At 40.3% G+C, this 15,584-nt stretch overlaps 1 protein-coding gene across 1 annotated transcript in view; it reads right to left on the reverse strand.

Moving 5' to 3' along the window:
* drm (drumstick) overlaps nucleotides 1–15,584 on the reverse strand; it is a 195,008-nt gene that overhangs the window by 113,325 nt on the left and 66,099 nt on the right. The window contains exon 2 of the mRNA XM_067150594.2: nucleotides 9,686–9,757. The gene's annotated coding sequence lies outside the window, so the exon portion shown is untranslated. The remainder of the gene's footprint in view (nucleotides 1–9,685; nucleotides 9,758–15,584) is intronic.

Here is a 15,584-nt window from a genome sequence, read left to right on the forward strand (position 1 = left end):
CACCTTTGCCTTGCAAAATGGTCTTTTCCAAGTTTTCTCTTTCTCTTCTGAAAATGTGGTCAAGGAACTGGAACTAACATTAACTCACACGGGAAGATAGATGTATCTTGATGCTATATTTAATTAGCTAGCAGACCTTAAACTGTACCATACCTTACCTAATGTATTCACAATAAGCCTCCTCCTCTAGCTCCTCCATAGTAACCACCGTTTCGATTCACAAATACACAGTCCAAGAAAATTAGGGGAACATGTTCTTGAACGTATGCCATGCTCCACAAAACAATACCAACTAAACATTTATTGAATATTGAATTTTCACGACCGCATTGTAATCGAAACCGACTTTCAACCTATTAGGTCGTGTTACGTACATTTAGTACGTGTTGAAGAGATGTTAAGTAGCCTACAGAACAAAAATGGCCAACCAGACACCAGTGGGATCCGAACCATAGCTCAACTGGTAGAGCAACCGACGCGAAATCGGGAGGTTGTGGGTTCGGATCCCACTGGTGTCTGGTTGGCCATTTTTATTCTGTACTTAACATCTCTTCAACACGTACTAAATGTACGTAACATGACCTAATAGGTTGAAAGTTGGTTTCGATAAACATTTATTCTTTACCGTTGAAGTATACAAGATAACATATATAGATTCGCGTTCATTTTCAGAACACAAACGGAAATGTCCAAATAGGGGTAAAAACAAAGTGATAACAGTCCTCCAGGGTGGATTTTTATCACCGTTGGAGAGCTTCACGGAGACTTCAATAAAACACATGCATACGAATTGAGCCACTCGCGAGAAAATGTGAGGCCACATCAGTACTTGAACGAGGGCTGTTCTACAGGTAATTTCACAGCGTTCCTGTCATCTGCAGTTTCATAGTTACCGGAACTGTAAGGAATTTCTTCATGAGCACGTATTTCATATAGCCTATAGCTTAAGTATTAACATGATCATTATTAATAAAAGCGAAAGAGTATCCATTGAGCATTTTATTTAAGCTACACTCAGTAGGGCCTACTGACAACATTCAAATGAAAATCATTCGTGCATTTTTCTGACTTCATGGGGTAGGCTATGTATTTCAGCGGCCAACTAGAACTCTGTCATTCTCACTTCACCATATATCAAGTTTTCTGGGATATAGGTGGTGGTGGTGGTGGTGGTGGTGATTTTTCTTTTAAAAGTACAACTAGGTAATCATCCTCTCTGGGATATAGGCTACTCTAGTTGGGGACAATTGGCCTATCGTCAAATGGCTATAATATCTAAGTGATACTAATCCTAGCTTTCCATCGAGATAACAAAGGTATAATTTCTAGCCAATGCTATTACAATTAGTATTATCGAAACAGAAAGTCATGTCTATAGGCTATGACTTGGATTTCCAGCAAAATTGTACAGGTTGTTTTACATCGCACCGACACAGACAGGTGTTATGGCTTCGATCGAAAAGGAAAGGGCTAAGACTAAAAAGGAAGCGGTGAGAAAAATGGGAAACCACGGAAAACCATCTTCAGGGCTGCCGACGGTGGGGTTCGAATCCACTACCTCCCGAATAGGCCTACTGGATACCGGCCGCACTTGAGCGACTGCAGCTATCGAGCTCGGTAGCAAAACTGTAGATCCAGCGGATTATGATTTTATAATTCAGTCGACTAATAGTCTACCACAAGTTAAACACATAGGCTGAGCTCGCTACCGTTGCCTTCACAAAAATCTGTCATGTTCATTGTCGTGCAGAAAAGACTTCTGACTCAGCGTGGACAACCCTTTATTTTTGTAAATTCACGTAGTTTTAATCTCTAAATTGAAAGGCAAGTCAACATAAGCGCCACTCCAGCGACAAGGACGACCTTGGGTGTCTGTAAACATGTATTCGACCTGACTTTTTTGGATGCAAAGCGAAAGTAACGTCTCTCTCTCTGTCACGCGTTTTCTGCGCGTGCCTACAGTCATCGGCGATGTTAAACAACATTCTGTTACTGTGAGAAGAATAAATGTGACGATGTCGCTGCTGGTTCGGAAGAGGTTGTTTAGTGTCACTCGTAATACCAAGCGAGTGAGTGATCAATACTTCAAACCGTCCAGGCTATACAGCGACTTACATAATTATTCGGACACGTTAGTAATTATAGTCTCTGCTACACACTGGCCCTATATTTCAGAGAAAATATCCTACACGCAAACTAGTTTCTGACAGAACCCAGTTTGACAGATTCAACACGACGTTCAAATGTATACTTTTAGAAAACAGGAGAGAACCAGTGACCACGGAACCTCAGAACGCAGTTAAACCTAACGTCCTTCAACAAAATTATTCGGACAAAAGTCAGTTGCCGTGCAGAGGTCGTATGTAAAAGAGCCACGGACAGTGTGAACGTAAATATTCAGTGTGTTAGAGTGCTGTGTACAACGTAGGTGAAAATGGGCCGCAGAGGAAGAGAGAGAGCACAATCGAACAGCGGCAGCTAGTAATTTTTCACCATGCTAAAGGTAAAAGTTATCGTAAACTTGCTGAAATGATACAAATGAAGAAAAGTGCAGTCCCTGATATTATCACAAGATTACGGGAGGAAGATGGGATTGACACCTACCGCATACGGGACGTCCAAGAACTTTTTTCTGTGAGGGAAGAGTGTTGTATCATCAGAAAAATGAAAAAGGCGCCCAAGTTAAGTGCTCCAAAACTCGCTGCGGAGATTGCCGCAGACACCGGAAAGAAAGTGCATCCCAAAACAATACGGAGAGTGCTCAGAAGAGGTAACTTTCACGGCCATATTGCAAGAAGGAAGCCCTTCATAAATCAAGTAAATCGAAGAAAGAGAATGCTGTTTGCTAAAGAGTATGTTAAAGAAGACAATGAGTGGTGGAATGACGTTATATTTGCTGATGAGAGTAAATTTAACATATTTCAACCTGATGGGAGGATAACAGTTTGGCGGCGTCCTATTATTGAGCTTCAAGAGAAATATCTGAAAGCAATTGTGAAGCATGGGGTGGACATGTAATGGTGTGGGGGTGCATGTCGGCGAATGGAGTTGGTGAATTAGTTTTTATTGAGGGTAAAATGGACCACTTTCAATACCTTAAAATACTTAGGGACAATATGAAAAAGAGTGCCGAAAAAATGGGGATTGGTGAACATTTTAAGTTTTATCAAGATAACGACCCAAAGCATATGGCCTGGAATGTAAGGATGTGGTTATTGTTTAATTGCGCAAAGGTACTTCATCTTCCCTCTCAATCACCAGACTTGAATGGGATTGAGAATCTTTGGGACAAACTGGATAAAGAAATAAGAAAAACAACAATCACATCTAGAGAATTACTGAAAAATGGACTTCAAGAAGAGTGGCAGAAGATATCTCCCGATTACATCCGGGAATTAGTGGAGAGCATGCCAAGTCGACTCAGGGAAGTAATTATAATGAAAGGAAAGCCCACCAGATACGGAACCTTTAGGACCATAAGTAAAACGGCAAGTGTCCGAATAAGTTTGTGCAATATTGGTTTTGATTTTGATTTTGTTTGTAATGATTATATTTTCATTGAACGTGTTTATTAGAAGAATGATGGATGTTTATTTTTTATATTCCATACATAGGCCTAAACTTGTATCTAATTTATATGAGTGCTTTATTATTACTGAAACCACTAATACAAAGGAAACTATAATAAATCAAGTCTGTCCGAATAATTATGCGATTCACTGTACCTACACGAGTAGGCTATATGATGGGAATTTGATGACAAGAATGCCTCAGAACTTTTCTGAAAGAAGGCTTATCCAAAGCAAACCAGGAGTTCCTCAAGTAAGCATTCCACGGAGGACATGTTCAACTATACAGAAATATGTAAACAAAAGCAGTGCCATACTGTACACATCGATTGATTGGTTACTTTGTGTAGGAATATCCGACCAAATATAAAATTGTGTCGGGAGAGTTCGGTGCTATACCTTAGAATCTAATCTAGGGCAGCACTATCATTAGGTTATAAAGAGACAACGTTTGCGAGTTTGTTCCTACATTGAGGGCCATCTCAACCAGTCTTGCCTATTCAGAAATTCTTTCATCATTCTACGAGATTATTAAACTAGCCTATACCGATACTACACAGTATAAAAATATTAGGTTATCCAGGGAGCAGGCAGTTTAAAAAAATAACAAGTAGAAGAAATCGGAAAAATTGTGTGTCTGGGACCTTTAAAAGTGAATACGCTGCCTAAATTTTTAGTCCTACTAAAATTCGATTCCACCAGATGCAGGTCCTACTTAGAATTCAGTTTTCTACAAAAAGGTTTATATGCACTTTCTTCCTAAACCTATTAATTTTCCATTCGTTATCCAATAAAAAATTAGGCCTATTATTATTATCAAAAATAAATATAAGTACAGGATTTGTAAATAAATTTGCTACAATCTACATAGGGGCCTATATGCATAGGCCCTAGTATAACACATTGATTTTGTAACTCTAATGGTTTGCCATAAATTGCACGTTATAAAGGAGCATTACAAGCATGTTACCCAGGATATTTGGACGTCGAGTAGGGTACAGCTGAGAGGTTAAGGGTGAAATTAGTTACTTTTTATTAATTATTATTGAGGTGGAAGGTAGAGGTAGGCCTAATTAAAGAATGTGGCCGAAACAAACGGAAATGTACTGTTTTCTGGCTACAGCTTTGGAATACGCCTACTAATTGATGAGGACGCCGAGGGGAGACATGAAACTTGACAGGGAGGATTATCAGGAGTTAGTTAATACTGGACAGTTACCAACAGTGCACAAATATAGTCACCGAGCAAGTGCCTGTGCGGTTTGGGTCACGTAGCTATCTGCTTGCATTCGGAAGATAATGGGTTCGAACTCCACTGTCGGCAGCCCTGAAGATAGTTTTCCGTGGTTTCCCAGTTCCACACCAGGAAAATGCTGGGGCTGTACTTTAATTAAGGCCATGGTTGCTTCATTCCCACTCCTAGCCATCTCCTATCCCATCGTCACCATAAGACATAGCCTATCTGTGTCGGTGCGAAGTTAAGCAAACATTATACAAATATAGTCAAGTCTGACTTGAACGCGGGTGGAGCCGCAGGCACTGTTAGTTCTGTATAGTTAGTCTACCTTTTTCGTTACACTTTCCGTCCCAGCAAGACAGCTCAGTAGGTCTAATGTGTTGTAGTGTCTGTAAGAACAGCTGGGCCTAAGCTATGTAAGAGTCTTGTCCGGGAAATATTGACCCTTATAAGTTTAGGTTTACATACACTGCTCTATATAGGAATAATCTGAAGTATTAAACCTTGCAGTAAGTGTAGAGGCATTTCAGATAGCGGCGTACGCAGCCGGAACATTTTTTTATTTTGATGAAAATTTTATTTTTGCGACCGCTTTGTGGTTAGCTTATTAGGTTGTGTTCACTTAAACATAGGCTATAGGCCTAATAACTTACATATCGTCCGACTCGTTGGCTGAATGGTCAGCGTACTGGCCTTCGGTTCAGAGGGTCCCGGGTTCGATTCCCGGCCGGATCGGAGATTTTAACCTTCAATGGTTAATTCCAGTGGCCCGAGGCTGGGTGTTTGTGCTGTCCCCAACATCCCTGCAACTCACACACCACGCATAACACTATCCTCCACCACTATAACACGCAGTTACCTACACATGGCAGATGCCACCCACCCTCATCGGAGGGTCTGCCTTACAAGGGCTGCACTCGGCTAGAAATAGCCACACGAAATTAATTTATTTTCACTTACATATTAAAAAGATGTTAAGTATGGAGCAAAAATGTCCAACCGGACACCAGTGGGCCTACTAGTCTATATGCAGACCTACTGAACATAACCTAATAAATTGAAAATTTATTTCCAGATATTTAGGTCTATTTTGTTAACGATAGTGTGTTACGTGGTTTACCATTTGATTCGGAGAGAATTATTATTAATCATATCACTTTCAGGCTGTGAGTCAAAAAATAAAAAAGGAAAGAATAAATAAAACGATAATTAGTAGAATAGTGCAGATAGATAATAGTCTGGCTCTTACGCCGAATGGTCAGAGTAGTAGCCTTCTGTTCAGAAGGACCGGGGTGCGATTTCTGGCCGGGGCAAGGAATTGCGTAGTCTGCTGAGTGTGTTTGTCTTCGTCTTAATACACATCTCTTCATAGGCCTATAGACCTACACATATCAATCTACCAACAACCATAGAAATACAGAATAGTGAATAAAATACATCCCTCCACGTAAGGTTGAGATAGGAAGGGCATCCGGACGTAAAACTGGACCATATCCGCGTTATGTGTCAACCTCAATAAACTGGGGCAAAGATGTGAAACAAATAAAGAACAGCAGAAGAGCGAGGGATTAAAATTTCTGAGTTTATTTCCTAAAGTCATCCACACAGCGGAGTGTCCGCGCGTGTAAACGCACTGCGGCTATGGCGCCAAGCAATGCATTCGGGAGACGCGTGGGTTCGAATCCCACCGTCGGCTGTCCTGAGAATGATTATCTGTGGTTTCCAATTTTTCACTTCCAGGAAAGTGCCGGGACAGTTCCTATACATTCACAGCCACAGATGATCACTTCCACTTCCTAACCCAATTTAATTCGCCATCATTCATTTCATCTCCATTAGCTCTCAACTGAGGTTGGCGAGACGAAGGGCATCCGGCCTTAAATATGGCATATAAATTAATCTGACCTCATCCCCGACCGCGTATCAAGACACGGGACTAAAAGGTAGCCTAGATATACAAAGACTACAATTCCTAAAGTCCTAAAATTAAAATACAAACCAGATTATTATTATTATTATTATTATTATTATTATTATTATTATTATTATTATTATTATTATTATTATTATTATTACTGAAAGGAGTTGCTCGCTGAGGCAGGTAAACGCGTGCTCGATTCACCCGGAAGGACGTGGATTTAATTCCCCGTCAGGAAGATGAAAAAGAAACTTTCGAAGCCACACAGCACACCACACTACCAACCACCATAGAACTACGGAATAATGATAGGCTACAATCTTCCACATACGGGTGGCGTAAGGAAGGCTTTCGGCTCTAAAACAGGGTCAAATCCACATGTGACCCTGGTGATATAGCGTATATTCCTTTTTATATGTGCGGCTATTTTTAAAGGTTCCACAAAGCCGTTTAGATTTCGCCTGTGTTTTTGAAAGTTTTCTTAGTTAGGCCTACAATAGTCTATAATTAAACCTATAATATAACAAGAAACACTCAATTCGTTCGAAATTGGGACTTCGTTCAGATTGTACGGGTAGCTGGCTGAAGTGATCTGCTTCTCAGAAATTGAAACGGCTTTGGCCGCTTCCGAGCCCTGAAGTTTGGAGCGGTTGGCTTGGTACTCGGCGACTGGAGGTCTGGCGGCTGCCACTGAGGCAGCAACGCTCAGCGAGCCACAAGCCGGCCCGCTGTCGAGTGCGGCTTCCTAGCGAGACTGCGTAAACAAAATTACATAATCGCTGGAGAATGTCTAAAGGCAGAAAAATGCAAAAGAACTGAATGTGCTCGTTTACATTTTGAAAAAGAAAAAAAGGCAATGAGATGAGGTGCCTCATTTCGACGATCTTAATTATGAATGAGAAATTATTAATACGAGTCTTTCTTTCAGTATTTTTTTTTTTTTTTTTGCTAGGGGCTTTATGTCGCACCGACACAGATAGGTCTTATGGCGACGATGGGATAGGCAAGGCCTAGGAGTTGGAAGGAAGCGACCGTGGCCTTAATTAAGGTACAGCCCCAGCATTTGCCTGGTGTGAAAATGGGAAACCACGGAAAACCATCTTCAGGGCTGCCGATAGTGGGATTCGAACCTACTATCTCCCGGATGCAAGCTCACAGCCGCGCGCCTCTACGCGCACGGCCAACTCGCCCGGTCAGTATAAATTAATGGAAAGCATATCTTTATAAGTTAGATAGCAAAATGATCCCTACGCAACAGTTTTGATGTGAATGCCTATAAATTTGACACATAGGCCTATGCATTCACACAGCTGGCGAGCGAGTTGGCTACCGGTTCGGACGGTGTAGCTGTAACTAGCATTTGCGAGATGGTGGGTTAGAATCCCAGTATGATCAGCCCTGAGGATAGTTTTCCGTGGTTTCCCATTTTCACACCAGGAACATGTTGGGGCTGTAACTTAATTAAGGCCACAGTCGCTTCTTTTCAAGTCCTAGCCTTTTCCTACCCCATTGTTGCCCAATACCTCCCAAAGTAGGTACAACGTAAAAAGAAATGTAGTTTCCTCTTTAATAACAGTTGGTAACTTTCAGACATATTTTGTGTTTAGATAGGAAAAAGTCCAATTTAATCATGAATTACCACATGTTAGTCCAATAAGAACGTTGCTAAAATTATACGTAATATACTGGCACCAGAAAGAGGCCTACAATATTTTTCAATTATTCTTTAACCTATAAGATGTAGTAGGTTAACTACAACGTTTCAAAATAATAAACCGAAAATTATTTCACCTGGGATATGTTTAAATGCCGTAATTTCGGGTATATTTGTTATATTTGGGAAAAATGTTAACACTTCCTTGATTAGAGCCATATTAGCCTAATCAACTAGGCCTACTCAAATTTCGTGTAGCCTAGATAGGACTAAAATTGCAAAAAAAAAATATATATATATATAAATTTAGTAGGTTCTCGTAGGATCTCCTCTTAAGAGACGCTGATAGAAAACAATACCAGCAGGCGATTAAGATCTAGGTACTGACAATGGAAACTATGGGACAAGACGGGAAGAAAAGTGCATTGAAGAGTTGTAGGCCTACATGGGTTTGGCGGCCAGCCACAATAGAACAGTCACACCATTTAGCAGGCAAAGTATTGGTAAAAATAATCAACAAAGATAAATAACTTACCTATAGCCTACTTCATCATCTCATAAAATGAGTTAATGGTATGTGCGAGTAAGACTGTCCGGCTCCATGGCTAAATGGTTAGCATGCTGGCCTTTGGTCACAGGGGTCCCGGGTTCGATTACCGGCAGGGTCGGGAATTTTAACCATCATTGGTTAATTTTGCTGGCACAGGGGCTGTTGTATGTGTTGTCATCATTTCATCCTCATCACGACGCGCAGGTCACCTACGGGAGTCAAATCAAAGACCTGCACCTGGCGAGCCGAACATGTCCTCGAACACTCCCAGCTCTAAAAGCCGTACGCCATTTCATGGATAAGACTGATTTACTTTAGAGGTATGTTTACATTTATAATCTGTAGATCTTTGGGAAAATGCTTCACTACCACAGAAGACTCGAATTGCCTTAAAAAGTGATGTTAAGGTCGTGGTCTTGGTAAGTTGCGCATAATATGCCTAGGCCTATAGGCTATTGATGTCAAATCTCTACCTTGGACATACCCATAAATTACAAAGCAGATTTTACACAGCCAATCTCATCAAACGTAAATTTCCATTGTAGGCCGTACCGTTTAACTGGTAACATAATTGTTGTACAAGACAGGCAAGAAAGAACTTCCAGAATGCATACAACTAGTTTGATAAATGAAGCATTAAAACACATCCACAGCAGATTATTGGGCTACTTAAAAATTAGTTGTTAGACTAATCAGATCTGTAAACTATCACACATTCAATGTTAATAAGAAATTTTTGGAAAAGAATAATACTTACAGTACGTGGAGTTAAAAAGTTCTTAGTTAGCTTGGGCTTTCAGTCGTTGTCACCTTTTCTGCTGTGATTTTACTGAAAATGCAAAAAACAAAAGCATTTTTAAAATTGAATCTGCATACAAAAACTATTGAAATGAATTTAAAAGACATGATAATGACACAATGCTTTCATTATTTACGCGGTTTTATAATTTGCTAGTGTTTACCGTCACATTAACCCACAGAGGATTTCATCGACGGTAGGATATGAAAGGGCTAGGACTGGGAAAACTAGGAGCTGTGGCCTTTATTAAGGTAAGCTACACATGATCGTACCGTGTGGCCAATTCGCTTAGTACACATTAAGTAACATTTATAAAAGGCTATTGGGACTACGATATTGCAAGACTTTCAAACTGCAGCAGCAGCATCAACAAAAACAACAGAAACCACCAAACAGGATAAGCCTTAATAAGAATGCCTATTATTTTAATTCGAAATGGACCCGATTCGCGGCAAGCGAAGTAAGTTGCGAAATAGGCTACAGTAGACACAACATCCAGCACTGTTGACTACTCTCTAACAGAGGGTGGGAGGAAGGATATGCCAGAATAATTCGCTACTGAGCCTACAGCCTTGTTCATCAGCATCTTCTTTGTCAGTTCTATCACTTGATTCGACTACAGCGTTCGTTAAAAATCATGGTTCGATCGAATGGTACAGGATTGCAGCAAGCTTGTAGTTTCAGTGACTGTTAATATTTGATCATGCTCACGAGACCTTCACTTTTACATGAAATCCGAACCACAGGGACTTAATTTTCATTTTAAAAATCGTACTTGCCCTCGAGCCACGGCCACCTCAGTGAGAAGCTAGTTACAGTCCCAACCAGTCATCACGCTCCTTTGCAAAATGTGACGGTTGTTGTTTAACACAGTAAAAAATAGAGGTATACGACCTTGCTCTTGGCCTGAAGGGAAACAACGAAAGTGTCAATTCTAGACCTGAGTCAATACTAGAACCTATTTGAACAAACTTCCGTTCTACTACTGGAGTGATGAACATTGGAAATTTGATAGCGTAATCATTATTCGACTAAATAATGGGTCCATGATGTAGCTGAATGAGGCTTCTTTTAACTCCTATTTTTGAGTGACCTTCATACGGTCATTCTAAGCTACGGTACCCTGAACAGCCAGTGTCTCTGAACTCATTCAATCGAAATACATCTCGGGAAAATGTTCAGATTATCCTCCAAGGTGGTTCTCATCCGCAATAAGGAAACTTTATAACTTATCGGATTCGAAACCTGTGAGGTGAGAAAAAAAGCTGCAAAGGCATCAACCAAAACTTTTGGCTATCAGGATAAACAGCCGCAATAGGTTACGTGCCCATTACTGTGCGTGGGTGGACCATGTTCATATTCTTCGAAGATGCTGCAGTCTAATATTCTACACCAGCACTGCACAGTTAAACTTTGTCAAATGATGTCATTTCACGTCTTCAATTAAAATAAAACGCCTCCTGTTGATGGCAGACTTTACTAATGACTAGATGTGACAGTCGCATTAATGTAGGCCTAATGCAATGGAGGCGAATACCGGGATATCTAACTTGAGGGCACGACCGCTTCCTTTCCTCTTCCCTGTCTATCCCTTCCGATCTTCCCATCCTCCCACAAGGCCACTGTTCAACATAACAGGTGAGGCCGCCTGGGCGAAGTACTGGTCCTCCTTCCCAGTTGTACCCCCGACCCAAAGTCTCACGCTCCAGGACACTGCGCTTGAGTCGGTAGAGATAGGATCCTTCGTTGAGACCGCGGGTAAAACCAACCCTGGAGGGTAAAGGGATTGAAAAGAAATAGAGATTGATGAAATTAAATCACTTCTGACTGTTTCGGAATGTTGGCATGGTACAATAAAACGGGGCCGATGACCTAGATGTTAGGCTCCTTTAAACAAGAAGCGTCAGCGTTGATACAATAAAATGCACCGTAGCAGTTAGCTGACACAGGATACAGTTCAATCTCATGCTTCGTTACAGATTTTACTAAGTTGCACGTAAGAAAGGAACAAACACATTATTCAGCACTAGCAAGATACCCGTGCTTCGCTACGGCTTTAAACTGAAAATTATTATTGAAAATTTTACATTTTGGTGAGCCCACTGTCAGCGAAGCTTACACCCGCAGTTCGAACGTCAAACGTTTTTGGGGAAATGATTATTTATTTTCTGATCTAACACTCATTTGAACCCCATAGGCCTACGGAAGAATTTGAATGTTTAAACCCTATCTTGTTTAAAATCTGGGATGTAAAAGCGACCAACCTGTGAAATTTTCATTTTGTACGTCGAACAGTAATGGAGGAATGAATACTTTTTAAAGGGTGATTGTCTTTAGATATTTATTAACAATTAGAGTATAGGCCTAGAAGACCAACATTCATAAAAAATAACCTAGTGCCTGAAAGGGTTTCAGAGGAATGGATATTGTGTTTCTGAGGGTCAACCGCCATCAAAACCCCTTAGGGGAGAAATATTTTGAAGTATATGGTATTTTACACCTATGACATAAAAGAGCACCCTTCTCGTAAAATTACAACTTTGTACGTCAAACAGTTTTGGAGGGATGAATAATTTCGTTTATGGAGCTAACCTCATTTAACACTTTAGGGTTGTAACGTTAAAAATTATTTCTTATTTCATGCTTAGGATTTGAAATAGGAATGTTGTCTTCGTACGTTAAACCGTTTTGGAGGAAGGAATGAATATATTTGTTTTCGGATCTTTACCCTATTTAATTGTCTGAGCGGTTACATTTGTTTCAAACTTTCTGTTATTTAACGCCTAGGATATCATTTGGAATTTTAACTTCATAATTCAAATGGTTTTATAAATGCATATTTTTGGCATCATTCCTCACCGTCAGACAAAACCCCCTTAAAGGTATATTGTTTTAAGTCCACTTCTTATTTGTATCCTCATAAAAATAATCCAACTACTTTTACACCCCCTTAAGTTGATTCCATACCCCCTCTCCCGCCACAAAATCCGTGTGTCTTTATTTTTAAAGGAGATTCCAAATACCAATTTTCTCGTCCGGAATATCCTTCGTTTTTGAGATATAAGTATCCTCAAAAAAGAATTCAAGTTTTCAGTTCCTTATATCCCTCTCCCCATTAAGAACACGTGTTTCTTTTTATAAGAGAAGATTTCAAATACAAATTTTAAAGTCTGTGTCATCTTCAGTAATTGAGATATAAGTAGGTATCCTCATTAAAATAATTCATCCCCTTTTACAGCCCTTTTTACAACCCCCACCCGTTAAGTGCTTTTTCCGAAACAAAAATACGTGTTACTATATGTTTAAAAGATTAAAAATACCAATTTTCATGTCTGTAATATGTGGTAAGTTTTTGATATATTGTAGATTTGCTCATTTTAAAAATTCGCCCCCTTTAACACTTCCCCTTAAGTGTATTTTCAGAAAACAAATTATGCGTGTACCTTTACTTTTACAGGAGATCCAAATACCAATTTTTACGTCTGTAACATCTTCAGTATTTGATACATAAGTATCCTCATAAAATTAATCTTTTGACACGTACGGCACATCACACCACCAACCACCATAGAGACACGCAATAGTGAATACATTCCTGCACGAATGGGTTGGTGTCAGGAAGGGTACCCTGCCGTAAAACTGGGCCAAAATATACATTACGTTCCAACCCCAATAAACTGGAGAAAAATCAGGAAGAAAAATATTAGTTGAAGGAAAATGAGAGATGGACTAACACAATGGTCTAGCCACTCAGCTCCTAAGTTCGATTCCCGGTAACTTCCGATGGTAATTTTACTAGCTCATGTTGGCAGGAAGGGCGTCCTGTCTTAAAAGTCGGCCAAGTCCTACGTTGAGCCTGGGCACTCTGCCGACTCCACATAAACGTGAAAAGGTAGTGTTTAAGCCACTACAGTCAGTGGCAGCCGCAACTGCCTGTTCAGATTATCCCGGGTTCGATTGCAACTTCTTCTAACATTTCTTTACGCTCAACTCCATCCTCGTGAAAACAACCGAGAGGTGATTCTAACAAGAAATTCCATGATTTAAATCAACTCAACTTTCTGTAATGGTGCTGGAATCATCAGGTTGATAATGTGACGATCAGTGCCGTTGGACAGTAGTAGACTAATTCCCTCCACGTGAGGCTATTGTGTCATAGATCAGCTGATGTTTTTTTCAGCTACGTGCGTAAGATATGTTATTTAGCTAACATCTTCGAAATTTTCATATAAACCTGCTGACTAGGAAGCTCCAAGAAAATTCAGTAGCGCTGTGGATTTTGTTACAGATCTTAAGTAATTAGAAACCATAATTAATTTATCTCTTGGTCTGTTGGTTCATGACCATTCACGGAAAGGAACCTTTTTGTATTTTCAAATACATGAGATCATACTTTATTCAATTTTCCTCAAATCGAAGTCTCCATTTTTTTAAGCATCAGATGCCCAGTAGCCGCACCTCCAGTTGGGGGTGGGCTGTCTTGGCTCGGCTACTGGTCCACACGTGTGTTTGCATGTTAGCGACTGCGCAGGCGCTCTAGCCCGTCTCCTTGCTACTGGTGTTCCGCGATCATTGTCCCCACCCTGAATTTCCCTCCGCCCCTTCCAATACCAACAATGTTGCCAGCTTTTGCAAAGGTCACTGTTAGGGTTGCCAATTTTGCCACTATGTGACCAGATATGACTATTTCGAGTATTAAATTGACTACAAATTTTCAAAAAATCCACTAATTGCATTTTGGTCCCTATCTTTTCTTAACTGGGCCACTTCTTGCCATATTTACTTTGGACGATTTTATTGCGATATTCATTGTAGTGACAGGTTTTAATATTTCTAGTTTGGGCGTTTTGTGAAATAACTTACATTAATGGTAACAAAGTCCGGCTCCATGGCTGGTTAGCTTGCTGGCCTTTGGTCACAGGGGTCCCGGGTTCGATTCACAGCAGGGCTGGGAATTTTAACCATCATTGGTTAATTTCGCTCCCACGGAGGCTGGGTGTATGTGTCGTATTCATCATTTTATCCTCATTACGACGCGCAGGTGGCCTTCGGGCGTCAAATCAAAAGACCTGCACCTGGCGAGTCGAACACGTCCTCGGACACTCCCGGCACTAAAAGCCATACGCCATTTCATTTTTTTTTTCAATGGTAACAAAATCTGATTCGACTTTTTCTCCATTCGTTTCCCTTATCTGCATAGGCCTAACATATTTTCATAATTCAGTTGAGAATGAAATGAAAAATTCCAATTTGTCACATGACACCAAGGAGAAAAGTATGAACATTTTTAAAAAATTCAGAAAATTCAAAATCGGCTGCCTAACAACTTTGAAATTCTCAGAAACATGTCACTACTAAGTGAGAATGTTTAAAGACTGTTGAAGAGCCTACCACAGACTGATCTTTAGAATTTGAGAGAGTGTTGAAAAAACTGAAAATCAGTGGAGGAATATAAGTTTTCAGAAGTAGATAAATATGTCCTCCACGAATGATTTCTGGTAAGTAGTAGAATATTCCTAATTAGAATTGGTCTCGTCTGTTCTTTCGGGCCTAACTTTCCCTCATTCAATACAGAAGTCAAGTGTGTGTTGAGTCGGGTTAACATTGTAAAAAACGAACTAAGAAACTACAGCGTAAGGTTAGAACTAAGCCGTATGGAAAACTGTTGTTTTTCATATGAGGTCGCGTGGAAATTTCTTGTATTTGCTGAAACAAGTGGGTCTGACACGTCATCAGAAAAAAACAACGGATACCCGAAGGGCTTCTGGAAGGGGTGAGGATGTTGATGTACACTTTTTGTTAGATGTCGCCATATGCATGGGTGTAAATAATAAAAATGTGGAGGCTCTCTCTCTCT

This window comes from Anabrus simplex, chromosome 1, assembly GCF_040414725.1.
Source record: "Anabrus simplex isolate iqAnaSimp1 chromosome 1, ASM4041472v1, whole genome shotgun sequence".
Classification (NCBI taxonomy): Eukaryota; Metazoa; Arthropoda; class Insecta; order Orthoptera; family Tettigoniidae; genus Anabrus; species Anabrus simplex.